This window comes from Mirounga angustirostris, unplaced genomic scaffold (assembly GCF_029215605.1).
Source record: "Mirounga angustirostris isolate CCGP_5_RB_7025 unplaced genomic scaffold, mMirAng1.0.hap1 SCAF_8, whole genome shotgun sequence".
In the NCBI taxonomy this organism is placed as follows: Eukaryota; Metazoa; Chordata; class Mammalia; order Carnivora; family Phocidae; genus Mirounga; species Mirounga angustirostris.
Genome location: NW_026991716.1, coordinates 108,190,089 through 108,216,303, shown reverse-complemented (window position 1 = coordinate 108,216,303; position 26,215 = coordinate 108,190,089). Strand labels below are relative to the sequence as shown.

At 43.4% G+C, this 26,215-nt stretch overlaps 1 long non-coding RNA gene across 1 annotated transcript in view; it reads left to right on the top strand.

The window, feature by feature from the left end:
• Window positions 1–26,215, top strand: part of LOC135365612 (uncharacterized) — a 224,384-nt gene that overhangs the window by 182,065 nt on the left and 16,104 nt on the right. The window contains exon 6 of the long non-coding RNA XR_010413756.1: window positions 25,448–25,589. This is a non-coding gene — a long non-coding RNA (uncharacterized LOC135365612). The remainder of the gene's footprint in view (window positions 1–25,447; window positions 25,590–26,215) is intronic.

The following is a 26,215-nucleotide window of genomic DNA, read 5'->3' as shown; positions in this document are numbered from 1 at the left end:
ACTCCAGGATCATGACCTGAGCCAAAGGCAGTCGCTTAACCAACTGAGCCACCCAGTCGCCCCGACTTTAATATTTTTATTGAGCTTTTCATGTCCTCTTTTTTGTATTATAGCATTTGAGCATAATAACTTGAAAAGGAATGTGGATTTTCCAATAAATTTTCTAAGCATGATGAGAACCCAAATATATCCCTTCTGCAGAAAATACTAAAGTGCAACAGACTCTACTCGTCATATTTTAAATATACCAGAGAGTAGGTGAGAACTTTTTGTGTTCTATGTGACAACCTCCTTCCCAATCATAGAGAATTATAAGAATAACCCTGTCTTATTGCAGAAGACAATGTAACCTCATAATATGTTGTAGGTTTATAGTATGTTTTTTTTAAAAATAAATGTTTGTATTCAGAAGAACTTACTAGATAACCATGTGAGTGATTAGACAAGGCTACCTACCAGGAGAGATGTGTGAAGAGAATGACTAAATCTTAAAGTAAATTAAAAATTAATTAAAGTGAATTTTCAGTGCTGTTGATGATGGTAAAATGGACACTTAAAAATACCACTAATGGAGAATAAATTGGTAAACCATAGCAAAATTATATACATACACACATAGAGCACTTATTTACATATAAATTACTGATATATAAATATATATCATGTATTTGTTTATATCATATCGTATATATAAAGAGTAAATTAGTAAATTTGTGGAGAGACTATATCAAGAGTCAAACATTTTGGTCTTATTTTCCAGTTTTATTGAGATATAATTGACATATATCATTGTGTAAGTTTAAGGTGTACAACATAATGATTTAATATACATATGTATTGTGAAATGATCACAATAAGTTTAGTTAACATCCAAGAACCAAACAGTTTGATCATAACTCCATTTTTGATTTTAAGGAAATGATCAAAGATTAACACATGAAAATTATCACAATAATATTTGTAATACTAAATGATAGAAATAATTTTTTCAAATTTCCAAACATGAGAAGTTGTATGTTACAACTAATCTATTTGACTTAATATTGTATAACAATTATAACTTGTTAATAAGGAATTTTAATGACATGTAAAAATTCTCGTGATGGAGAGACTGTTAAATGAAGAAAGAAGAATATAATTTTTCTGTGCAGCATCATTTCAGCCATGTAAAAATATGTATAGCAAAAAAGCTGTTATATCTGGACATGGGAATCTGGGTTTCTGCATCTAGATTCCCACATTCAAACCAATAGGATTTCTTTTTTCACACACCGAGCTTCATTTTATGAGAAAGGAAGAAATCACAAGTAACTAAGTTAATGTGAAGAATTTTTTTAACAGAGCACATCCCAGGGTAAGTCTGTGGGGAGTGAGTTTATTCTTCTACCCCTCTTAAAAATGACATGTTTAATGGTGACCCTAAGGCCATAACATTCTAAGGCACTTTGGAACCAAGAACGGTTTTGCTCAGTATGGTTTTCATACTAGGTGAACATATTGTCTTCTATTTTCTGAAATTGGTGGGTCTGCACATATGGAATATACACAACTCTGTGTAAGTAGAAGATCCAATTAACGAAACACTGCATTCTCCCATATTCATGGTAATCTGGGGCTTAAAATCTTGTGACCGTAAGCTTTATTGACTTAAAGAATTAATTTGTATTAATAATTGTGGATCTTACTTGGCCCCAAACAGTCTCCCACATGAGAAGGTCTACATCTGAATGATGCGAATAAAGTAGTTTCCAAGTTTCTTTAGGCAACAGAAAATACCAACTTGTGCCAACTGAAGGGACAACTTCTACCATTACTGTATGGGCAGTGAGAAAGGAGACAGACCACCAATGTGCTTCCCACAGGCCACTGCATTTTCCCATGAGCCTCTCCTGTGGCAGAGCTTCTCAGTGCTACCAAGAGAAGACTGGCATCTCTCCAGGAAGTGAAAGGCTCTTTTTCATACTCTGTGCTGCCATATGTTTTGAGTTGAAGTTGGTACTTTAAAGGTTTTGTGAAGCGGCCACAGGGCTTTGCTTGTACATGTGCCTTTGGATCTGCTTCTGAAGACTACCCTCCATGGTCATTCTGATATCTTCATGGCTTTGTTTGCAATTTGGGATACATATTTTGATCTAGGATCAAATAGGACATCTGAATTGAAGACAAACATTTAAACCAGCCACCACATGTGTTTTCTTCAACGTGTGTCCAAAACAGCAGCTTACTTTTGGCATGCTTTTGGATCCCATAGGCAGGACTTCCAAGCTTTCCAGATCCAGGTATTTCAAGAATCCCCTTTTCCAACTGGTGACCTGACCTGAGACATCAGAGTATTTAAGTGACTCTTAACCACCCTGGAGCTTCCCTAGGTTTGGCCCCTTTGACTCTTTAACTGGGTTAGAGTGGTTCTATCATTTGGAGTCTCTGCTACACTGGAACAAAGACAGTAGTTGTCCTTGTAACTAACTTCTTTTGGGAGAGGAGATGCTTTCATTTAGCTTGTCAGATGGCAAATATTTTTGCTGAATGTCTAATGAGCAATGTATTCATTCCGGGGGTGATGAGCTTAGAGAGAAATGATGGAGGCCTTTTACATTTGAGTTGGAGGGAAGTAGGTCCCAGAATCACAGTGGACCCAGTAGAGGGCTCTCTGCTTAGTGGAATAATGAATAAATAAATGAGTAAGTGTACTTTCCATGAGAAAAAAGTGATAATGTAGCACCTATGTGGCCAATTTACATGGTACCAATAGACAGATTGAGAAAATTAAGACTGTAGAAGTGTTGGCCATGGGACTAGATTTAAATGCAGCAAGTGGTGAGGACATTGGAAGTAGGTCTTAAGGGAGCAAAGCTACCTTTTGGAGTATCTTTTGGAACAGAAGCATCTATTTGATGCTACACAACAATGCAAAAGTAGCTTCTAGAGGCCCCAGTGCCCCTCTGAGTGTGCCTTTCTAGTCATGAGCATGACAAGGAATGCACAGGTAACAGCACACCTCCAGGTTGCAGAGGAGTTGTCCATGGATTCTTTAAAAACTCATCCTACCATTTGTCAAAATATAGCTTTTCTTTGAAACAGAAATAAAAATAATCCCTCTTTTAACTGAGTTTCCATTACACTTATCTTTTTTCATGAATTAACTTATTTGTTCTATAAATATTTATTGAGAATCTGTTCTGTCCCAGACACTGTGATCAGTGCTGGGAATACAAAAAAGGCACGATCCCTGACCCCAAGAGGCTTGGTGTCCAAGAAATAGAAGTAAACAGACAATTAAAATACAATGCTCTTAAAGTATCTCTATTGTACTTATTTATTTTGATGTCTACTTTATTTAGTTAGATGACCTAATTTGACCTATGCGAGTACAGAGACTGGATCTCATTTTATTTGATTCCCTAGCATCTGGGATGCATCCTATGTGTTTCAGTACATTTATTGAATTTAATTTAATTGAGTAAAATCTAGCATATGATGGATTTCGAAGTAGTATCCCCTACTTATTTTTTGTTCATATTATTATCATTATTATTATTATTATTTTAAGATTTTATTTATTTGACAGAGAGAGACACAGCGAGAGAGGGAACACAAGCCACAGGAGAGGCTCATGGGAAAATGCAGTGGTCTGTGGGAAGCACATTGGTGGTCTGTCTCCTTTCTCACTGCCCATACAGTAATGGTAGAAGTTGTCCCTTCAGTTGGCACAAGTTGGTATTTGACAGAGAGAGACACAGCGAGAGAGGGAACACAAGCAGGGGGAGTGGGAGAGGGAGAAGCAGGCTTCCTGCTGAGCAGGGAGCCCGATGCGGGGCTCGATCTCAGGGCCCTGGGATCATGACCTGAGCCGAAGGCAGACACTTAACGACTGAGCCACCCAGGCACCCCTTTTGTTCATATTATTATAGAAGTTTTGTATGTTGGAAAAGTACTGCATGTGCTCAGTAATCCAAATTGATCCAGCACTGATTCCAAAATGCCATATTAAAAAAAAACTTTTATTTTTAAGGTAACAGTGTTATATAATGGAAAAAGCTTGTAAGTGACACCTTTTCTTAGACCCAGTTTCCTTTTCTCTAAAAGGAAAATATAAACAAAACCTAACTCAGGAGTTTTAAAATGAGATTAAAGTAGTATGTGTGAAAATTGTTTTGTCAACAATAAAGTGAAATGAAATGTTAGCGGTGAATCAAAGAGTCAGTTAATCAGATAGAAAAAGCTATTGGGCCTTGTGGGAGGCAAATATTACTTTTGTTTTTTTTCCCTGTTCATCATCGTCTCCTTGGGGAAATGCCCTTTCCCCATTTTTATGTGACTTTGTTGTGCCCCTGTCCCCACCCAGCCAGGGACATGACTGAGGCCAGACCAGACAGTGTCTTAGGAATTGGGACCTTGTGCAGACTTGCGGGTACTGAAGACCGTTGGAGTGGCAGTGGTGCCCAGTGGAGCCCAGCAGCTCCAGGGGAGGAGACCCTCACTACCCTGGCTTCTGCCCTTCCCCAGGCCTGGATGTGTTGCTGTGAGCTGCCATGTAGTTTTTCAGCAAACCCTTCTTGTGCTTAAGTGAATCACAGCTTTTGTTTCTTGCCCCTAAAAATATTGATTGATAAAGACTCTCTACTGGGACTGTAATTAATTTGGAGCAATATCTACTAAGTCTTTGTATATTTATTGCATACACACTCCCTAAGATAGGAGATATGCTTTCTGCTTTTGAGAAGCTCTGTCTCCTCTGAGCACCCCACCTTTCCCGAGCCATCCCAGCCGGGGCTGGAAACACGTGACACCTACAGATGGTATGGAAGTCCCCAGGAGCACCTCACAGGTGGCTTGTGGAAGGGCCTTCTTGACCCCTCCTTGGTATTTCCATTCTCCTCTCGCACTCCATCTGCTTTGGTGGTGAATCTTTTGCTGCCAGTGCCCAAGAGGGCACCGGTGCTGGCAGTGCCTTCTCGAAACTGTTCAGCTTCTGGAGTCTGGCCCTGCAACACGTAAGCTCATGTGAAATGTAGTAGCAATTCAAGGTAAATGACCATTCAATATCAAGGGACTGCTCCACAGACCAGGCACTGGGAATCCCACTGTCCAGGAGGCTTCTTGGAAGATTGAGGATGCCCATTGCTTATCGGAGGGTGCGTTGGGTTTGGATAGACAGAAACAAATGAAGTGGGAATATAGGAAGTGGGAAAGCAAAGATGTGGAGGTGTTAATGAGTGAGGTATCTACATAGCACTAAGAATAGACAACCGTGAAATGGAGGGAGGATTTTTGTGGGCCCTCGGAGTCTCACAACCAGAAGAACTCACCTGAGTGAAGCACAAAGGTGTGGCTTGGATGGGAAGAGGTATGTGAGACACTGATCCCCTCAGCCTATGGGATTACCTAAAGGGGGCTCGGCCAGTGAGAGCAGCCGCATCCAGTGATGATTAGTTCTAACCTTTGACCTGAGCACAGGAAAGCTTTATCATTTTCAAGATGAGCCGTAAATGACAAACACTGCTGTAAGCCTGGTGGAAGATGGGACGGGAAAGACAGCACTAAACGACTGCCCAGGAAATAGAATGTCAGAGTAAAGGATTTGTTATTTCCTGGAGTCAGGGAGGAACCACTGAAGGATTTTGACTGACACAAGATTAGCATTGTCATATGGCCATAAAGCCTTTGACCTAAGAAGGCCCCAAACAAAACTCATTTAATCCATCTATTCACAATCCAAGGGGAGGTAGGGAAGGCTGACACATAACAGTCTCGCTTGAATACTTTTTCAAAAAATGTCCCCTCCTCTCCCTGTGCAGATTCTGGTACATCTGCTGAGGACATTGGTGGGCAAATGGCATCTGAGAGTTTTTCCCAGGTAAACTAGTCTAGTTTCTGCTGATTAAACCTAGAGTTTTTTCAGATATGTGGATCAACTGATACCCTGGTAACCTACCCATCTTTCCCATCCTAAGGGCTCTGTGACCAGTAAGCAACTACCAGATTCTTTCAGGTCTGACACTGATTACCTCTCTGCCTTTCTGCAGTCTGTTACGGTAATGACTCCTTCCAAGTCCCCACACTGGGATTCCATGTTGCCAATGAAATTGGGACCCAACTCCACACTAGCATTCCCGTCGCCCCATCTCTGGCATAGAGACATCCCTGCATCTTGGTAGAGCTCTCTAAGGTAGAGCTTTTTCTGCCTAAGGCATTTCTTAATAAGGAGCATCATATGGGTCTTCTGAAGTGGGGATGGGGTGGAACAGGGGTGAGGGTGGTTGGGTGGTTCACACATAATAAATTCATTCCAACGTTCCCACCTTTTGAAGTTTTTGGACCCCTTGTTCTTCCAAGGGCAATTGTGATATTTCAGCCTCATTTACTGGTCCAATTAACTGGCTAAGGAAACTGTTGTGCAGCGGTTCTCAACTTTGGTACCTATCTGGGTCAATTAAGAAATTCCTGATGCCCAGGATATACCCCAGAAAAGCTAAATTAGAATCTTTAGGTTTGGACTGCAGCATCATTGGTATTTTTTGAAGGTTGTTCCAGTGTGCTGATAAGGTTGAGAACAACTGTGTTAGGCTCAGGTGCGTTTACTCCTATCACTACATTCAGTCCCATCCAATTTATATTTTGTGTTCCTTGGTCCAATCCATTGGATGTTTCCATTCTCCTCTCATGCTCCAGCTACTTTGGTGGTCATGTTTCCCTAGATCTTGCTTGTTATGGATTAAACTGTGTCAACCCAAAATTCATATGTTGAAGTTCTAAACACCAGTGCCTCTGAATATGATTGTATTTGGAGATAGGGCACTTAACAGAGGTAATTAAGATAAAATGAGGTCTTATGAGTGGGTCCTAATCCAATATGACTGATACTCTTATAATAAGAGAAGATTAGGACACAGACATGCACAGAGGAGAGACTATGTGAAGACACAGGGAAATGTTAACAATCTGGAAGCCAAGGAGAGAGGCATCAGAATGTAATCAACTCTACTAACACCTTGATCTTGGACTTTTGGCCTCAAGAACTGTGAGAAAATAAATTTCTTTTGTTTAAGCTCCTCAGCCTATGGTAATTGCTATGGAAACCCCAGCAAATTAATTCACTGTTTATAAAAATTTGCAAGATCCGGGTGCCTGGGTGGCACCCTCCTTTAGTTAGAATGAGTTGGATTTCCTTCAGGAGTAAACCTTGCAATTCTTCTTCTAAACCACACTGGTATTTAACTCTCCTAGTGAGCCTGTCAGTAGCGTGTGTGTGTGTGTGTGTGTCTGTGTGTGTAGGAGTCCTAGCTGTTGGGGGGATATGAGTAGGTTTCAAGGAGAATTGGTATTACCTTAGGCAGCATCTGCCATGGATGGATTCATTGGAAGATCTATAAGTGAGGAAAAGCTTGCTTTCTCTTAGCAGGAGGAAGAGATACTTGGCTGTTGATCTAGAGCTGTGGTTCTCAAATTGTAGTTTTGGGATGAGCAGCTAAGGCTTCCCCTGAGAAGTGTTAGAAATACACATTGTTGGGGTACCTGGGTGGCTCAGTAGGTTAAGCATCTGCATTCGGCTCAGGTCATGATCTCAGGGTCCTGGGATTGAGTCCCACGTCAGGCTCCCTGCTCAGCAGGGAATCTGCTTCTCCCTCTGCTCCTCTCCTTCCCTCCTTTCCCTCCCCCTCTGCTTATGTTCTGTCTCTGGCTCTCTCTCTCTCTCAAATAAATAAATAAAATCTAAAAAAAAAAAAAAAAAACAAACCCCAAAAAACAGAAAGAAAGAAATGCATAGTGTTGGACCCTACTCCCTAACCTACTGAGCCAGAAACTCAGGGTCAGCTCCAGCAACTTTCTCTATGGTGGCAGTGACTCTCAAACTTTACTGAGCTTCAGAATTATCCAAGAGCTTGTTAAAAACAGAGATGACTAGATCCCACCCTCTAAATGTCTCGTGCAGTAAATTTGGGACAGGGCCTGTAAATGTACATTTCTAACAAGTTCCCAGGTGATGCTAATGTTGCTGGTCTGGGGACCATAATTTTGAGAACGGCATTTCTCAAAGAATTAGCACCGTTAAGTCTGAAAAGGCAAGGGAAGAAAATCATGTTGCTGGGATTTTGTAGGAGAGTCTGCCCAGTAGGAGGGAGACAGCAGGGAACAAATATCCCAATTTCTCTCTCCTCCCTTGCTCCCATGTCTGCCTCCCTCCCATTGGCAGAGAGGAAGACAGCTGGATGAAAATCCAATGATACCATCCATAGGGGTCAGCCTTCCAGGACACACAGCGGGGCATAGAATAAATGTACCTAGTAGGGCTAACAGAAAATGAGTAGTAGATGGGGCCATCCCAGTGTGAACCTTGGACCCCACCTTCACTCACTTTACCATTTAATCTTGTTCAGCCTTTCCATTCAACCTTTTCTATAACTCAACCAAAGTCAAAGAACTAATCAGCGGTAGAGCCAGCACTAGAACCAGGTCTTTTGATCCCACACGCTGTGCTTTTCCCACCATGCCAACAGGACTTTAGGCTGATAAATCTGGGTGTGCCATAGGAAATACACTGGGATGCGTGTTTGTGATTCGATCTCTCTGTGTTGCAGATGGTGATGGAGGCGCTCTGGGAACTAGGGAAACAGTTCAGAGCTTGTTGCAAGACCCTAGATATGAAACTATAGAACTCAGGACCAGGGTGGAGGCAGTGGGAGTGGAAATGAGGGAATGGATCATGAAAATCTTTGAAAGGAAGAATGGCTGGGATGTCTTGGGTGAGGGGAAAGAAATATGAGGGTTTGTCAAAGATGAATAAATTCTGAAGGGGAGCCTATTGAGGCATATGGGGAAGGAAGAATTTACAGGTTCGATTTTCCAACTGAAGCGCAGTGGGAGGACCAGGATTCTAAGAGGACAGAGAAACAGAAGTCAGCCCTGTTGTCTCATTCCTGGAGCATGCACCCCCTGGTGCTGATTGTGGCAGGGTGTGTGTGTTGCTCTCTCTCTCTCTCTTTCACTTCTTCAGCTGGTGCCACTTGTGACAACAGCACACTCTGGAAGGATACCTCGCCCAGGGTCAGGTGAAGTGAAGGACAAAAGGTGACTGGCTCCCACAAGGCCAGTCTATGCTGCTGACCTCAGTATACCAGCGTGGTATCAGATCCACCTGGGCTTGAGTCTCGGTTCCGCCATCAGTGTCCAGGCAACCTTGGGCACCCCCAGAATCTCCTAGAGCCTTTGAAGCCTCAACTCTGAATTGGGAGTAATAATTAATATCCACCTTTTTCCTTGTTATTTGAAACTTTCTAACCAAGTTGACCAACTTGTCTCAGAATTTCAACAGTGACTCAAGGTGGGGGCCCTGGGTGGCTCAGTTGGTTAAGTGTCTGCCTTTGGCTCCGGTCACGATCCCACAGGGTCCTGGCATGGAGTCCCAGCTCCTTGCTCAGCGGGGAGGAGCCTGCTTCTCCCTCTGCCTTACACTCCCCCTGCTTGTGCTCTCTCTCTTTCTCTGACAAATAAATAAATAAAATCTTTAAAAAACCCAAAAAACAAAAAAAACAGTGACTCAACGTGAAATAAAGAAAATATTGGCATCTCTGTTCCTAGCCCAGGAGGCAGACAGGTTGACTTTTACATGAAAAGCACAAACTGACTAAAAGAAGCATTTGGTGAGTTAAATTGTGAGAGACTGGCTGTTGGAGGAGAGAGCAGTCACTACTGGAAGAGCAGGTCATGGTTTTAGTCAAATACATTTCCCTTCCTGATATGCTTAAAGAATCAATAAATGTTATCTTTTCCCAAGGTGTGCTTAGATAACTGCTTTTGCATACAAATACGACATTTCACCAGATGGACCATTCATGGATCTTTTAGGATCCTCTGGAAGTGTCAAAAAGGAGGGAAATTTTAGGTTTGTTACTTGGGAAGACTTCTTTCACAGGGAGTCTTATCATTTTATAGTGACTGTTTTCAAGGGACAGGCTAGAAAGTCCGATGTTTATGTTATTTAAAAGTGATACTAGCCTTTAAACTCAAAATTTTAGTGGACGCAATTCCTGCCTTCAGCAGGAAGAATGATAGTAAGACATTTCATTTTACATCTTTTCCATTTGTTTTTAAGCGTCCCACGATCGACACAAAGTAGTCCAGAATATGGCAAAAATTGGCTTTCAAATGATTTCAGTATCTTTCTGAGTTTTCTAGCACCTGCGGTCAATAGGTAGGCTGTTATTTGCTAGTTCTGCAATGTTGAATGAAGCAATTATTAATGGAAAATGTGAAGTGACCAGCAAGTTAACCCATATTTAGTGCAGTCAGATGACATTTATGTTCAAAGCTGTGATTCCAAGAACTACTGGTAGAGCTAGCTTTAAAGGCAACTGTTCCACAGGCGCCTTGGTGGCTCAGTCGTTAGGTGTCTGCCTTTGGCTCAGGTCATGATCCCAGGGTCCTGGGATCGAGCCCCGCATCGGGCTCCCTGCTTGGTGGGAAGCCTGCTTCTCCCTCTCCCGCTCCCCCTGCTTGTGTTTCTTCTCTCGCTGTGTCTCTCTCTGTCAAATAAATAAATAAAATCTTTGAAAAAAAAAATAAAGTTCAACTGCTCCATTAAATAACATGTGTTGTCTCCTTCACCTTGTTCAGCAACTTGGAAGTAAGTGACAAATTCCCATTTTACAGATGAGGAAACTGAGGGCACTAAGAAGTTAATGACTTGCCCATGTCACCAGGCTAGCAGGTGGCAGGGTTGGGCCTGGAACTCAAGTCTGCCTGATTCTCAAGCTGGGGCTCTTTCCGTGATGTCACACCGTCTCCCCAAATGGACAGCCCCAGTGTTGACAGCTGTCCAGATCTGGAAGGGTGACTTCCAGCTGAAATGAGGGTGGACAGTGTACAATCTTGGGAAAAGTTGATGGGAAACAAATCTGAATCAGCCTTATAGAGCAAGGGCTAATTGTGTTATATGGAAATAGGTCTCAAGAATGAACACTTTGCCCCTAAAAAAATTTTTTTTGGGCCTGTCGTGTCCCTGCATACTTGAGAATTCTGGCATAAAAACATTTCTTTTGTTTACATCACTGGACCACACATGTAGCCCTGTTTATCTCTTAACATGTTTGTGTTAATTAGTATTCAAACTTGTTTCCCATAGGATAATTCACTGAGATGGGACAGAAAGAAATGAGATGCAAAGAAAGTAAATTTGGATAATTTGGAAGGTGAAAAGAAAGTTTTGGAGAAGACACTACACAAAAATGGCAGGACAAGGTGGGGGTTCACAATGAGGGGCCTTTGCTACTCCAGGAGTCAGTGTGAGGACTCAGGGAATGGAGGGGCGAGGTCAGGGAGAGGGGCCACCAAAGGTTTATGGATCCTTTGTTTTATAATTTTTAGCTAAGGGTGGCTCTGAATTAGGGTTTGGGGCACATGTGATGGGAAAATCAGATTGTGAGCAGAGCAGGAATTAATCCTAGTAACTGTCCAGCTTAACTAGGAAAAGCGTTGAAGGCCTGGGGGCTATTGCTGTCCCTGAAAGTGGACCCCAGGAGCCCCTGGCCTCAAGGCTGATAACAGAAAATCCAGGCGGACGGGAAGATCGCAAGGCCTTCCCGGGGGCTTGTGGCACAGGTGGGGGCCGGCTCCTGGGGGGAGATGGCAAGTCAGTGAGACAGCGGGACAAGACCACCCCGAAGAGGTGAGGATGTGCCGAGAAGGTAGACTCGGAAACTGAGTTTCATGCCTGCATTCAAAAGGGAAAATAACCCTGCTGCTATGTCGTGAGGAAGGATGTTTCTGTTAACACGGAGAGCCGGGAAGAGCCACAGAGGCTGTGGGAGGCCTTCTGGCGTGTTCCGCTTGACCTCCCACTTGACTCGTGGCACCTCGCCTGTGATGGACACCAGGAGCCACTCCCAGGCCTCCACTTGTGAGTGTTGAAGTGTTAGTCCCATAATCCAGCCTGCAAGTGGCCGGTAAGATGGAGTGCATGGGGCTCAGTGCAAATTCCAGCCCCTTCGATAAGTCGTCCGTGGTCTGGGGCTTGCCTGATCAAAAGGTGCAGACTGGAATTAAGATTCCAGATAAGCAGAATGAGTGTCTGGGGAGAGGCCCATTCAATGCTCTGAGGCCAAATGCTGTAACTTGTGATCTTTATTTAACCCACACAGAGGCAGGGATTCTTGGCTATTTCGGCGAGGTTAGTGGACAGCCTGCATCTCTCAGGGCCTGAGATATAAACACAGTGCAGCCAGAGTGAGGTTATTTCCCCAGGCGATGCCGAAGGCTCCTTGTTGAATCTCCTCTGGGAGGGCAAACTCTAAATACCATAAGTGTTTAGTTAAAAAATACTGGACCATGTTATCTGCTCCTCATGTGCACCACATGACGTAACTGATTAACTGCCTCTAGGCTGGGGTCCCAGCTTACTTTCGCCTATGTGGTCTGTTCACCGGCTGGAGAAATTTTTAGAATTTCTCACTGGACACTTTGAAATGAGAAAATTATCTCAATGGTTTATTATGTAGTGGCTTCTTTGCATATGCGTACATAAAGGTAATTTGGGTAAAATAGATAAAAGGGGAACAAACTGTTCTAGAAAGGAGACGTTGCCATATCCAACTGGCAAATCCTTGATGGAAAAATCTTGATTCACAAGACTCTATTGTCAACAGTACAGAGAAGGAACGCTGACAGGAGTCTGAGATGCGGTCCCAGAAATACAGATTTACAGGAATCAAGGATCCTCTCTGGAAGTAAAATGGCCCTTCCTCTTTCACATGCTGAGCGGGATTTCTCTTTTCATAAAAGGACCTCCACCCATTGAAGCGAATGCTGGGACCTTCCCAGCCAAGCTTGTCTATATTTGCTTGTTTCAGAGCCAGCAGTGGAAAAACCCGTTTCTCAGATTTATTTAGCAACACTGTCATTTCTCAGATTTTCCCTATAAATCTTATTCTAGGGAATAAGTTAACTCTGAGTTAATAATAGCAAGTCGTTTGCATGCAGTTACGTGATTTGTACTTCTTTCATCAGACATCTGAAAAATGACGTACCAGCTCAGATTTCTGGATTTCCAACAGTTTCAAGGAGTCTGACCTCTGCAAGAAGACAGCCTCAGAGTGGCATGCTACTAGAGTGTTCCTTGATTCGAGAAACTAAATGCAGAAATAATACCAGTTAACTTACTATACAGAAAAAAGACTTTTATTTTTGATTCTCATTGTTCCTTTTCCCTTTTTCTTTCTTTCTTTCTTTTTTTGGCAAATTGTTATTATAGATTAGTTGAAACACGCAAAAGGAGACAGGATGCTGTAATGAACCCTCCTTTACCCCCTCACCCGAAGACATTTTCAATTCCTCACCAGTCTACCTTCATAAAAACTCCACTAACCACCTCTCTTCTTATTTTGAAGTTCAACTCAAAAATCATTGCATTTCATCCTTAAATATTTCAGTATGCTCTAAAGTTTATTTTAAATTCAATACAGAGCAATGATTTAATTCCAACAATAAAAGAATCTTTGAAAAAAATATTTTGAAAAAGAAATCTTCTGTTTTTTTTTCAAAAGAATGTCCTGCTATTTTTAGAGAATGTCTCCTCTGAAAGTACTTTTATTATTACTAAGTACTATTATTAGCCTGATTTTTTGGGGGGAGAGGGGTCCCTGAAAAGGATTTTCCAACTTAAATGTGCTCCTGGTCCTAAGTACTAGGGTCCATTGTTTTTTGAAATTGTAAATGAAGACGGGTCAATTTTTTTTTTTAAGATTTTATTTATTTATTTCACAGAGAGATAGTGACAGCAGGAACAGAAGCAGGGGGAGTGGGTGAGGGAGAAGGAGGCTTCCCGCAAAGCAGGGAGCCCGATGGGGAAATCGATCCCAGGACCCTGGGATCATGACCTGAGCCGAAGGCAGACGCTTAACGACTGAGCCACCCAGGCACCCCATGAGACGGGTCAATATTTAAATCGTATCCCAAGATCAGCGGCTTTGCAGCACGAGAGTGGTATAGGGCATGCTTAAATCCTTTAATGAAAAACACAAATTTCATTTGATATAAGGGAATTTGATATGTTTCTATTACCTTTGTGCTTTATAGCTTTCTATTGTTCTAATAGAAAACTGGAGGTTTACATGTTTCTGGCAACAATGTTGTCCTTTAAAACTTGAAATAAACATGGATGCCTGGGTGGCTCAGTCGGTTAAGCATCTGCCTTTGGCTCAGGTCATGATCCCAGGGTCCTGGGATCGATTTCCCCATCGGGCTCCCTGCTCTTTGGGGAGCCTGCTTCTCCCTCCCCCACCCCCACCCTGCTTGTGCTCTCTCTCACTCGCTCTCTCTCTCTCCCAAATAAATAAATAAAATCTTAAAAAAAACCCTGAAATAAACAAAATCTCTTTGATGAGTGACTCTGAGTGTCATAACTGATGAGAAAAATGTGATGAAAGATGCTGGCAAAAACCATGAAAGCTTTATGAAACAAAGACTACCAAACTAGAACCACAAACTTGTGCTAAGTGATAGTCAACAAAATAAGTGTGTTTTTCAATACTTCTCTTAGGAAAATCAAGCTGAAATCCTATATCAAATCTTGCTCAGTTCATTTTGTTGAAATTACACTAAAAAAAAAAAAAAAGGTTTGGTTACACAACTAAGCCAGTGTTCCCAAACGAAGCCAACGTGACACTTAGTCATTAATGGGCTATAGACCACAGTGTTCCTCCCATTTATATTTGGAAATCAACACATAAGCAGGCATCGGCATTTCAATGGTAAATAAAAAGGCATCACATTCCTCTTTCCCCAGGCCAGCTACTTTTAAAGTTCTCTCTCCCTGGGCTCAGGAAAACAACCCAGGATCTGAGCTCCTGTGAGAACCTGTCTGATTTAAGCTCTGCCAGGAAAACACCAAGTAGTTTACCTTACACTACAATGTGGGCTGCCTGAATAGTGGGCTGATCAAAAGGGATAACAGGTCAGAGCACTGAATAGAACCACAAGGAAATCCATTCCTAAGTGCGTTTCACTGGGCATCCATGTGTCCTGCGCCCGGTTTCAGAACTCTGTTTAGCTCCCCTTGAAGTAAGGCTCCGTTGATTTCTCAATTTAAAAGCAGGCAGAACATGTCAAAAAACCAGCAAGCAAATGGGACCGTCCTGGCTTCCTTTCCCAAAGATGGTTATCGGCTCCATCACACATCTCTGGTCTTCACCCCTGGGAACCAGCCTTCGCCTCCGTTTGGACAGTGTCTGAGGATTCATCAGCAAGAGGCTGTCTACTGATACTCAGTTTCTTCCTTCCCTTGCTGACAAGCAAACACCGCTCCCGCCGGTTTACTGGGATCTTCTGGTGCTTGAGAGTGGTTCCGAAACAGCCCCGGCTGCCCTGCCTTCCTCCGCATCGTCCCGCACCTACGGGCCATTCCCAGAGTGAGAAAGAAAAACAATGGCCCTCAGGGCCACGGTGCAGAATGGCAATGGGAGGAAATGGCAGAGACACAGGAAACAGGGAGAGAGGTTTTCTTACACAAACAAGCCCCGGGAGGAGCAGACTAGGAAAACAAAGGTAAAACCGGAGAAGGCGGCCACTGGGCCCCGGGGAGAGTGCGGTCAGGGCAGGGGCCTCTGCCAGAGCAGTGGAGCCAGGGCCCTTGGCGCCTATGGCCCTTCGGTGACCGAGCCTTCAGGGGCTCCTGAAGTCTGAGGGGAAGAGAGGCCCAGAAGGAAACCTAAGAAAATCTTGACCTTCTGCGCTTACAGTCTCGGTGAAGCGCTCAGCCGGTCCGCGTGCGAGTCCGGAGCTAGCCAGCCACGCCTCACCCCACTGCCTCCCGCTCCGGCAGGGAATAGACGCACCCAAGGTCACAGCTCCTGCCTTCGGGTAGGGACCCGTCTCCGGAACAGCCTGCTCGCTATCCTCTTCCGCCAAAAGAGGCGAGTCCCGGCCTCTGTCTCACTGATGCTGCGCCCTTGCTCAATCCTTCCTGGTTAAGGAATTGGTTTCTCTGGGATGCCTCCCTGCCGCAGTAGCTCCTGCATCTCCGCTCCCATAATGCCTGGTAGGCATCCTTAGTACAGAGCCCGCGTGCTCCCTTCTCATTACTTGTCGCTTGTACATCGCCTGCACTCAGTAGGTGCTCAGGAAAGGCATGGGATATGAAGTTAATCGAACTCCCTACCTGTACTTTGCTCTCAGGTAGAATCTTCCTGTCCTTGGGCTTCTGATGCTGGCTCCTCCCTAGTGACCCTTCTTGGCCACTTGCAGTATCCACCTGCTCTTTCTTCTAGGACTTTCTTCCAGAAAGGGGCCAGGGAATGTTCTGACAGAGCACTAGGAAACCCCTTCTGCCTACTCCCTAACTATGTTGAGGGTAGCATGTTGGGAGTAGGACCACTGTCTGGAGAATGCTGCCATTTCTAATATTCCTCTGTGGAATTAGTTTTGGAAGGCGGCCCCACCCCACCTCCTGACCCCCAGGGGAAATGATTCAGCCAGGGGCAGCTCCGAGGTTGGCTTGGGGGATGGTGATGGCTAGAGCGGCCCTATAATCTCCACTGCCCTCTGTCCTAAACCACCATGAATAAGACAACACATTTTTATATGCACTATTTTGTGTGTGACTATTGCTAGTTTTCTAAATGTGGTATTAATAAAATAATAAAAGAAATCTATGCCAGTTTGAGCTGGAGTTTCCTGAAAGGTACATGGAGACTTGAAGAGGTCCCCTCAGAGTGAAAGAAAGGGTGAGCTCAGCCCAGGAGGATGTGATTCAGAACACATTTATTCCCTTAGAGAGGACTTCACTCTGGGGCTCATGTCCCCTTGAGCTATGAAGTCATATTTAGCATTTAGTTTGACACCCAAGTATTCAGTGGCATCTACGTACCCACATGTCTTTGTGTGGTGAGGCTATGGAGAAAGGAAGAGATGGGACAGCAAATGGAGGCGAGGCCTGCCCCACGCTCTTCCACCCTCCTAATGGGCCTCAGGGGGAAGCAGCATTTTACAGGGTCCTCAGTAAATAGCAGCCACATAAGTCGTGGCCTGTGGACCGTGGTGGAGCCCTCAGGTCAAGGAGCAGTGGTCAACTGGATGACTTGAAGGCTGGTACGAGACACAGGGGAGTGATCCTAGGATGGAGGGGAGAGCCACCGCCGGAGTTACTCGTGTGACTAGTTGTGTAATGTATGTCCCTCTCACTAAATTACAAATGCCTCGTGGGCAGGGACTATGCCCAGAGTTCTATTCAAGAATTATTTGTTGGGGCACCTGGGTCGCTCAGTCGGTTAAGCATCTACCTTCGACTGGGGTCATGATCCCAGGGTCCTGGGATCAAGCCCCGCATCAGGCTCCCTGCTCAGTGAGGAGTCTGCTTCTCCCTCTCCCCCTGCTCCTCCCCATCTACCCCTCACCACCCCCACTCATGTTTTCTCTCTCTCTCTCAAAATGGATGAATAAAATCTTTAAAAAAAGAACTATTTGTTGAGCAGGTGAATAGATACATTTATCACACTATTGATTTTCTAAGTTTCTGATTTCCTCATTCAGTCATTAAAAAAAAAACCCAGAAAATATATTGACTCTTGTCTCTGAGCTGAGCACTGGCCAGACACCAAAAATAATGCAAAGCAAGCAAATAAATGAAGCTTCCCATTAGGATATGCTTCTCTGACAGAGTTCCCCAAACTTATAGAGCTTGCCCACAGAATTCAGCCCTGCAAAAAGTTAATTCCTTCATCACGCGGGAAACCAGCCCTTGGATACGCTGCTCCTATTTACAGGACGTACTGATGATGTCTGTTTCTCCCTGTTAGAATGATCTCTTTTTTGCATCTTCCCCAAAGATACTTAGGGGGACGTTAGTTCATTTATCTCTCAGACTCCAAGCGCATGTACAACAATGCAACTTTGTTTGAAATAAGGCGAAATTCTAAAGTTTGGACCCATCTCCAGATCTGTGAAGGTCGGGATGGGTCTAGATTTGACAACAAGATGATGGACACAGCACTGTTTTCTAAATGCTCTGAAAGTTAATAAAGCTGATTACCTCTCAGGCTTGGGCAAGGACTTACGGGGTAGGGATTTTGAAACTAGAAAGAAATTTGCAAGTAACCTTCAAGTTTTTCTCATTTTATGAATAAGGGTAGAAAACAGAGTAAGAGCTTCTATTTATAGCTCTTCTACTGTCCATATTTGGTTGTCCTTAGGCAATTCCAGCCAACGTCTTTTGAGTATTATCAGTATCTGCCCTATCTACCACATAGGATTTTAAAGAGATTATAGATATGAAAGTACTCTGAGAAGGTTGAAGTGCCCTGTAAATGAGATGCCTCTGGAAAGTCTAGGTGGATGCTGATTCAATTTTCTAGTACCTGGGAAGTGGTTTCAGATAAAGCAAATCAGGACTGTTTCTTTAAATGAGATAATATATGTAAAGCTCCCACTATAGTCTCAGGCTCCTAGTGAGTGCTCAATAAATGTTTGCTGTTATATGATTATTTCTTTCCTCAGAAATATATGATCTCAGAAAATACAAGCATTTCAGAGCACTACATGGACCAATCACACTTAAAAATAAACCTGTCTTGGTTTATACTGAAAACAGTATGTGCATGGGATATCTTTATCTTGATGAATACAAGCCAAAAAGCAAGATTTTCAGGTTGAAGGAGTAAAATCCATGCATTAAAATTTGGAATTGATCCCAGAGAGCAAATTGTATCCCTCAGTAAGTCCTTAACCTTTCTTCATCTACATTATTTACCTACAGTATCTTGGTTAAAACTTTGTTTTCAAGGATCAGATCTAAAAGGATACTTGGTGTCTTTTGTATAATCACTACACATATTTATATCAATTTTCCTACAAGTCCAAATTTGGGGGGGAGCCCAGATCATTATGATACTCCCAACTTATCCACAGCATTTAAATAACTAGAACACAAAGATGAGATCATTTTTTAAAAAAAGATTTTACTTATTTATTAGAGAGAGAGCAGAGCAGGGGGAGTGGCAGGCGGAGGGAGAAGCAGGCCCCCACTGAGCAGGGAGCCTGACCCGGGACTCAATCCCAGGACCCTGGGACCATGACCTGAGCCAAAGGCAGACGCTTAACCAACTGAGCCACCCAGGCACCCCAGATGTGATCATTTTTAGCAAATAGTTGGAGCTTCAAGAACAAATTCCCTATTAAAAAACAAAACAAAACAAAACTCACTTTAGCAAGAGGTTTGCATTAATTTCTTTTTAATTTCAAAATATTTTATCTCCATCAATTTGTTATCTAATAGTAGAAGCTACTGAATGGGAATACTCATTCTCTGGATGGGGACGTGCAAAGACCATGTGAATGTGCAATTTAGAAGTGATTCTAAGAGAAAATTAAAAATAAATATCTCAGACCACTGTTATCCATTCTACAAACTTCCTCCCCAATTTGCGTTTTTCCTCGTCTTGTCCGTGGGCTGATGTTTACTTCTGGGCTGGGCTGTTACTCACAGGGCTTCTAACTGGGCATTTGACTTCAACTGGATTTTAATTAAAACGGGTCCAAACTGGAATGGGGCGCCTTGCGAGAGCGCGACGCCTGTCACCGGATGTTCAGTGAGAGTCCTGATGGCTGTTTATATACTGAGGATGCTGAAGAGAGCATCCTTTGGGAGTTGGCCTCTCTGGCTAATAAAATCGTTTCCAATTCCTGAGATTTTATTCTGAAGATCAAAGTTACCATAATCATATTTCTTTTTTGCTTTTATTGTCTAACTATTCCATTCGTATGAGATATTTGGCATTTTACTTAATTTGATGCTGCTCGCTCCTTTGGTATTCATGCAGCTGCGTACTTGATTTTAAAACCACTTGAGAATTGCTGGTCCTGCCTTAGGCAGTTGTCACCAAGACCCCCCAACCCCTCAGCCCCCAAAACAACTCACTGGTAGAAGAGCCTCCCTAGGGGGAAGAGGGGCAAGTCTGGAGTGAAAACAGGACTATGGATCCTAGAAACTCAGGTTAGGGAGTTTGATGCAAGGAGGCAGAAGGGAACAGAGAGACCATAAGGATGATTTATATTGCTGTTTAGGAAGCAGATAGTGAGATGTGCAAAAATAATCAAGGGTTTTCTCAAGGAAAGTGAAGGGGGCACATCGCAGCCAGTGACTAGTGGAGTTGGGTTTGTTCGGGGCAGCCTTGTTCATGATGACAATGGATGAAGAGTCTAAATTGCCTAGTGGGGTTGTTCCACCGTTGTATCCCCCCATCCCTGCCCCCAGGCCCGCCCCGCTGCTACTTCAATGGAGTTCTTTATTTCTCTTGGGTAAGTTCAGTTCATCAGTATGGACCTGCTTTAATTCTCCCAGAGCCCTCCAAACATACATGCCTTGTGAAATTTGGTCCCTGGGTGATTGAGCCATGCTCAGCCACCTGCTCTTATGCTGCGGAGTGGGAAAAGTAGCCGTGGCCAGTTGCTGAATTTCTTCCTCCAGCAATTTCAGAAAGATGTGGGGGCTAGTGAGGAGTGGTGATTCAAGTCCTTAGGTAAAGGAGAGAAGGATGAACAGAGATGTATGTTAACTAGACTTACTATGATTATTTTGTAACATATACAAATATCGAATCATTATGTGATACACTTGAACCTAATACATTGTATGTCAATTACAGCTAAATTTTAAAAAATCAGAGAAACGTGGACCCTAAACTATGGAACTGTAACATTTTAGAAGCAGCAGATACCTTAGAGATTATCTTCTTCACTGATCCTCCACCCTGACTGCCCATTAGAACCCCCTTGGTTGCTTTTCAAAACAATGCCAATATTGACGCTCTACCTTAGACCGATTAATTTCCTTGAATTGGCCTCATGGAAACTACCTTATTTTTCTGACAAACAAAACAAGAAGTGCAGTTTCCGTTCATTACACCAGGTCCCAGAGCCAGTGGGGGCAGAGAGGCTGGCAGCTTCAGGGCAGCGAGCTCCCACCAGGAAACATTTTGGTAAAGGCTCATTTCTCTCCTTCATTTCATTTTTTTTTTTTTTTCAGTTCCAGATGGAAATGGCAATCTCTATTTCTTTTTCTTTTTTATTTATTTATTTATTTTTTTAAAGATTTTATTTATTTATTTGAGAGAGAGAGAAAGCATGAGGTGGGGAGGGTCAGAGGGAGAAGCAGACTCCTCCCTGAGCAAGGAGCCCGATGCGGGACTCGATCCCGGGACTCCAGGATCATGACCTGAGCCGAAGGCAGTCGCTTAACCAACTGAGCCACCAAAGCGCCCGGTAATCCTCTATTTCTTTATGGCATTTCTTTGCCTCTACACTCACCAAACACCAACTACATCTTTGAAGGATTTCTCTTACAAAAGAACTTGGAAACTCCAGGCTGTTTTGTTTAGAGACACTTGGGATCAACCAAGATCATGTGGAGTTGATGAAGCCCCCCCCGCATAAACACACACACACACACATCTTGAGATGCAATTGACCAAGTTGGTGGGTTCAAAAGGGTAAGAAATTCGATTGGAATGGGTTAAACGTTACAGGAAGGCATTCTCGTCTTCTCCCCGCTCCCTTCATTCCTACCCCTAAGCTACGCTGTGGTTAAGTGGGTCACATGAGAGCCTCCCAGGTGGCCCAGCCACCCTCAGGAGGAGACACTTGGGGCCCTCTGACCTGAGGGCAGCATTTTCCATTACAGAAGTGAAATGAGGCTGGAAGGCTGGAAAGGGGACATTGTCATTGAATGGTGGCTGACTTTTACAACCCAGAGCAAAAACTCAAAGCTTTCAGTCTTCCCTCACTCCCTCCCCGCCACATTTCTTTTCACAAAGCAACAAATTCTGGCTGGTTATCACTTATGCTCCACCCCATTCTTCTAAGTTAGCTTTTGTGCAGGAAAATAGAGAACTGTTTTCATTGCCTTATCAGCGTCCCAGGAAAGGGGAAAGGAGCGTCTGGCCTGCTATCTGCGCCTTGCATGGGGACAATGAAACGCTGAAAACAGGCTCCATGGGCAAGGGGCTGCCACTCCAGACCCGGGGAGTGAGGCTCTGTAAGGACCAGGGAAGGAGGGGCTCTGCTTAGCCTTCTGAAAACATAATAGCCCCTGGGGTGGGCTGCCACAAACAGGAAGGGTGTGGGCAGGATCTGAGTGCAGGGGCCATTCTGCTCCTGCCGCCCATTCCCACAGCCTTTGATCAGTAGGCAAATGGCATTTTGTGCCCAGAGATAAATGCTTGGTCAGAGGCATGTGTGGCTGTGGAGGGGGATAAGGATTAAAGATGAAGATGTTTTATAACCTGCCTTAAGGATCTGTGCTTTTGGGGTGCCTGGGTGGCTCAGTTGTTAAGCGTCTGCCTTCGGCTCAGGTCGTGATCCCAGGGTCCTGGGATCGAGCCCCACATCGGGCTCCCTGCTCCACGGGGAAGCCTGCTTCTCCCCTCCTTCTCCCCCTGCTTGTGTTCCCTCTCTCGCTATGTCTCTCTCTGTCAAATAAATAAATAAAATCTTTAAAAAAAAAAAAAAAAGGATCTGTGTTTTTAAACCTGGGATCAGGGAGGTGCTAACAACAAGGGAACAGAAAGATTTTCTATGGGGGCATTCATTCATTCATTCATCAGACATTTTTTTATGCATGCACCCTGTAAGTTCAAGGCACTGTGCTAGACAATGGAGGAGATGCAATGGTGAATAATACACAAGCTCTTTCTTGTCTAATATGGCAAATCTCAAGTGTGGTGAGGTTGTTTGAGATGGGAGAAATTGTGGAGCCAGGTAGCAAGAGGTGGGGTACTCTTTTAGCCTATATACATCCTTCCCCGTCATAGACTCAGATATACACTGCCCTCACCTCCACTCTTCCCACCACGGGCCTTGTGCTCTGCAGTTGAGAATCACTGTGAACTAGGAATGTTTTGGGCCTGTGAACTGAGTGGAGGCAGAATAATAAAAACAAGGGAAACTCCTTCTTGGTCTAATTTGCAAAGCAAAGACTCATACAAAAACAAACAAATAAGCAAACAACAACAACAATAAAAACAAATAACCAAAGCCTCTAAATACACAGTAAAGAGTGTCATTGCAATCAGGGAGATGGAGACCTAAATGAGAGCAGAGAGGAGTGGCTCCTTTCAGTGGGGACAATGGTGAGGATGGTGATGGTGTGCATGTGAAGAAGAGCCCCAGGGAAGGCATGGTTCCTAGAGGAGGCCTTGAGGCTGAATGAGATGAAGTTGAGAATGTGTGGTGATGGCAAGAGGTGCTGGGGAGGCTGGGAAGGGTAGAAAGAACATTTGGGGGGCAAATAAAACATTATAAATAGAACACAATGATGAGGTGAACATGCCTGATAGAAAATAGCTCACTTTGGCTGAGAATGTATATGTTTACTCTGGAAAATATTGGAAGGCTATTCTCCAGAGAGCTTTGAATGCAGACTAAGACCTTAACCTGTGATCAAGCCACAGTCTGTGGGGCGTTGTCCTGTCACCCTTCACTTACCAACCCTAGACTTTTCCACAGCCTAAAGGAAGGTCCCTGGGTCCTGTGGTGTAATTCCCCGCCTCTGGGCCACACACACGATTTGAGGGCAACACACCATGAAAGGTCAATAAATGGCTGGAACCCTTTCTGAAACTCAGGCAAAGGTGTCTTACCATTCACTGATCGATTTATAAAACAAATATCTCATGGAGGTGTCCTCTTTAATTTACAATGAAATTATAATTTATAATATGTAATTAATTTATATTTAAAATAAGTTTTTATTTATAATTTAACAATGTCCTGGCATTATTCCAGGCCTTGGGAGTACAGCACCAAACAAAAAATGCAGAGTCCTATAGCCAAAGAGCTGATATTCTAATTGGGGAAAAGCCGCCAGTGAATAAATGTAGTGAGTTAGGGTTATGAGGCAGACTAACGCTGGGTAAGACGTTGAGAGAGATGGTGTTGATGGGTTAGTTTACAGAGGGTGGTCAGAGAAGGCCTTTTGATAATTGAGTGCCATTTGGGCAGCAACATGACTGAAGTGAGGGAAAAGCATTTCAGGCAGAGGGAGTTTGGGGGAATTTGGTCACTTCTATAGTCAATGGAAGGAAGAGGGACACTGCAAAAATCCACTTATGATGGATACATACACCTCCTCTCCGAGGTGAGGAGACAAGTAAGAGAAAGCCAGTGTTGTATGCTTGATCTGGAAACAATCCCATGCCGCTGTTAGAAGCTCTGCTCCTTGGGCAATTCTGGGTGTTGTTTCATGTAGCCTTCTTAGGATGGAGGCAAACAAAGTTTACCAAAAATATCTCCGTAAACCCTGACTTTGATGAGCAATCCTGGATTAGGAAAACATTGTGGTCTAGAATTCTTCTATGACACTGAAGGTGGTTTTTGCAAGGAGAGTATGAATTTTTTAAAGGGTGGTGGGGTGTTAGGGATGGAGAAGTCCTTCTTATAAGTCAGTTGTTTATTAATTCAAAAAAGGCTTCTCCTTTGAGGTGAAAGGGAGGATACATCTTTCTTGGCCACTTGAGCCACAGCTCACCAGTGAACAGTGTCAGCGTTTTCTTTGGCAGATGAAATCCCTGTTAAAACACTACAAAATTTGGTATATTTCCCCATACCCTACAACTGCCTGCTATTTCCCCAAACCTTATGTAAATACAGTTGGGAAGCTTAAAAAAAAAAAAAAAGCATGTGTAATAAAAAAAGAATGTGTGTGGAAAAACTGGTAAGCAGAATGAGTCTCATATTTTGGTATACAGTGTGTTCCTGAAAACGAGAGAGTTGAACCGTAGATGTACTCACTTCCTGAGGGCTAAATACAAAAAAAAAAAAAAAAAAAGAAGAAGAAGAAGAAAAGAAAAAAGGCAAGAGTGCTAATTTTTAAAGAAACATTTAGGCGTAATTCAAGAGGCCTTGTCGATATTAATTAAGGTTGGGGGTGCTTCCTCTTATAACTAGTATCATACTTTTAAAATATTTTCATAAGATAAGGGAAAATGTAATCTAAAAGGAATATAAACACTTTTCTCTCTTCTTTTCTTCTTTTTTTGTAATGACATTTCTTTAAACGTGATCTTACCTGGAAGACCTCTTGTTAAGGAAATGAGATGTGTTTGAATGCGCTTTCCTGGGCTGCTGGGGCGCTTTTCTGTTTTGGCCCCTGAGGGATCTTAACCATGTATATGTCAAGACCTCTCAGATAGCAGCACATGTGGCAAGTATAAGTGGATTATTCAGCTCCATGCTCATCAAACTAGAAAAGGAAACTTATCCAAGGAGACTTTAGTTTGCTCTGTACTGGACCCTGGAATTAAGCATGCATACATATGTACATACATATTTGCATACATACATCAATCTCTAGAAAATACAGATTCCATTTTTCCTCTACTTGTGACCACTAACCTTTTTCTTTTTTCTCCAAATCTCTTGAAAAATGGTGCAGGGCTGCTTTAATGGTTTCTTTGTTCCTTTACAGAGCAACAGACTCTTGGCCATGAAACTCTAGCCTGTATGCAGATCTAGGTTCTGCCTCACACTTGAGGAGCCATCTGCCCGAAGCTTAGAACTCTGGAGTGACTCTGTGGCCCTTTGGTATCCTGGTCCAAGCCCAGCTGCAGGTGGGTGGGATGAATGAGAGCCAGGGGGAAAGGGGGTCTCTTCCCATCTGCTCTAAGGTGATGTGCTTTGGAGATAACTATTTATTTGTTTATTTATTTATTTATTTATTTATTTATTTATTTATTTATTTATTTAGTTGACAGAGCACAGGAGAGAGAGTGAGAGAAAGCACAAGCAGGGGGAGCAGCAGAGGGAGAGGGAGAAACAGACTCCGCACTGAGCTGGGAGCCCGATGTGGGACTTGATCCCAGGACCCTGGGATCGTGACCTGAACCAAAGGCAGATGCTTAACAGACTGAGCCACCCAGGCGCCCCTGGAAATAACTACTTTTGAATAGCCTGTCTGACCTAATTGGAAAACCCAAGATATGGGGTATAGAATCAATTGCCCTGTCTTGGGAATTTTCTTAATTTCTAGGGCAGGTCCAGGATAAATCAAATATTTGAGGCATGGATAAAATCCATTTGATCCCAATTTGCAACAATGGACAGAAGACTCGTTGGGTATAGTTCATCTTTCTTTGACCACTTTGTAGCTCTGAGAAATTGAGTATGCAGCCCCACCTCCTTGAGTTTCTACTACTTGACTCCATAATGGGTAGCAATTTCTTGCAGTGGGATTGTG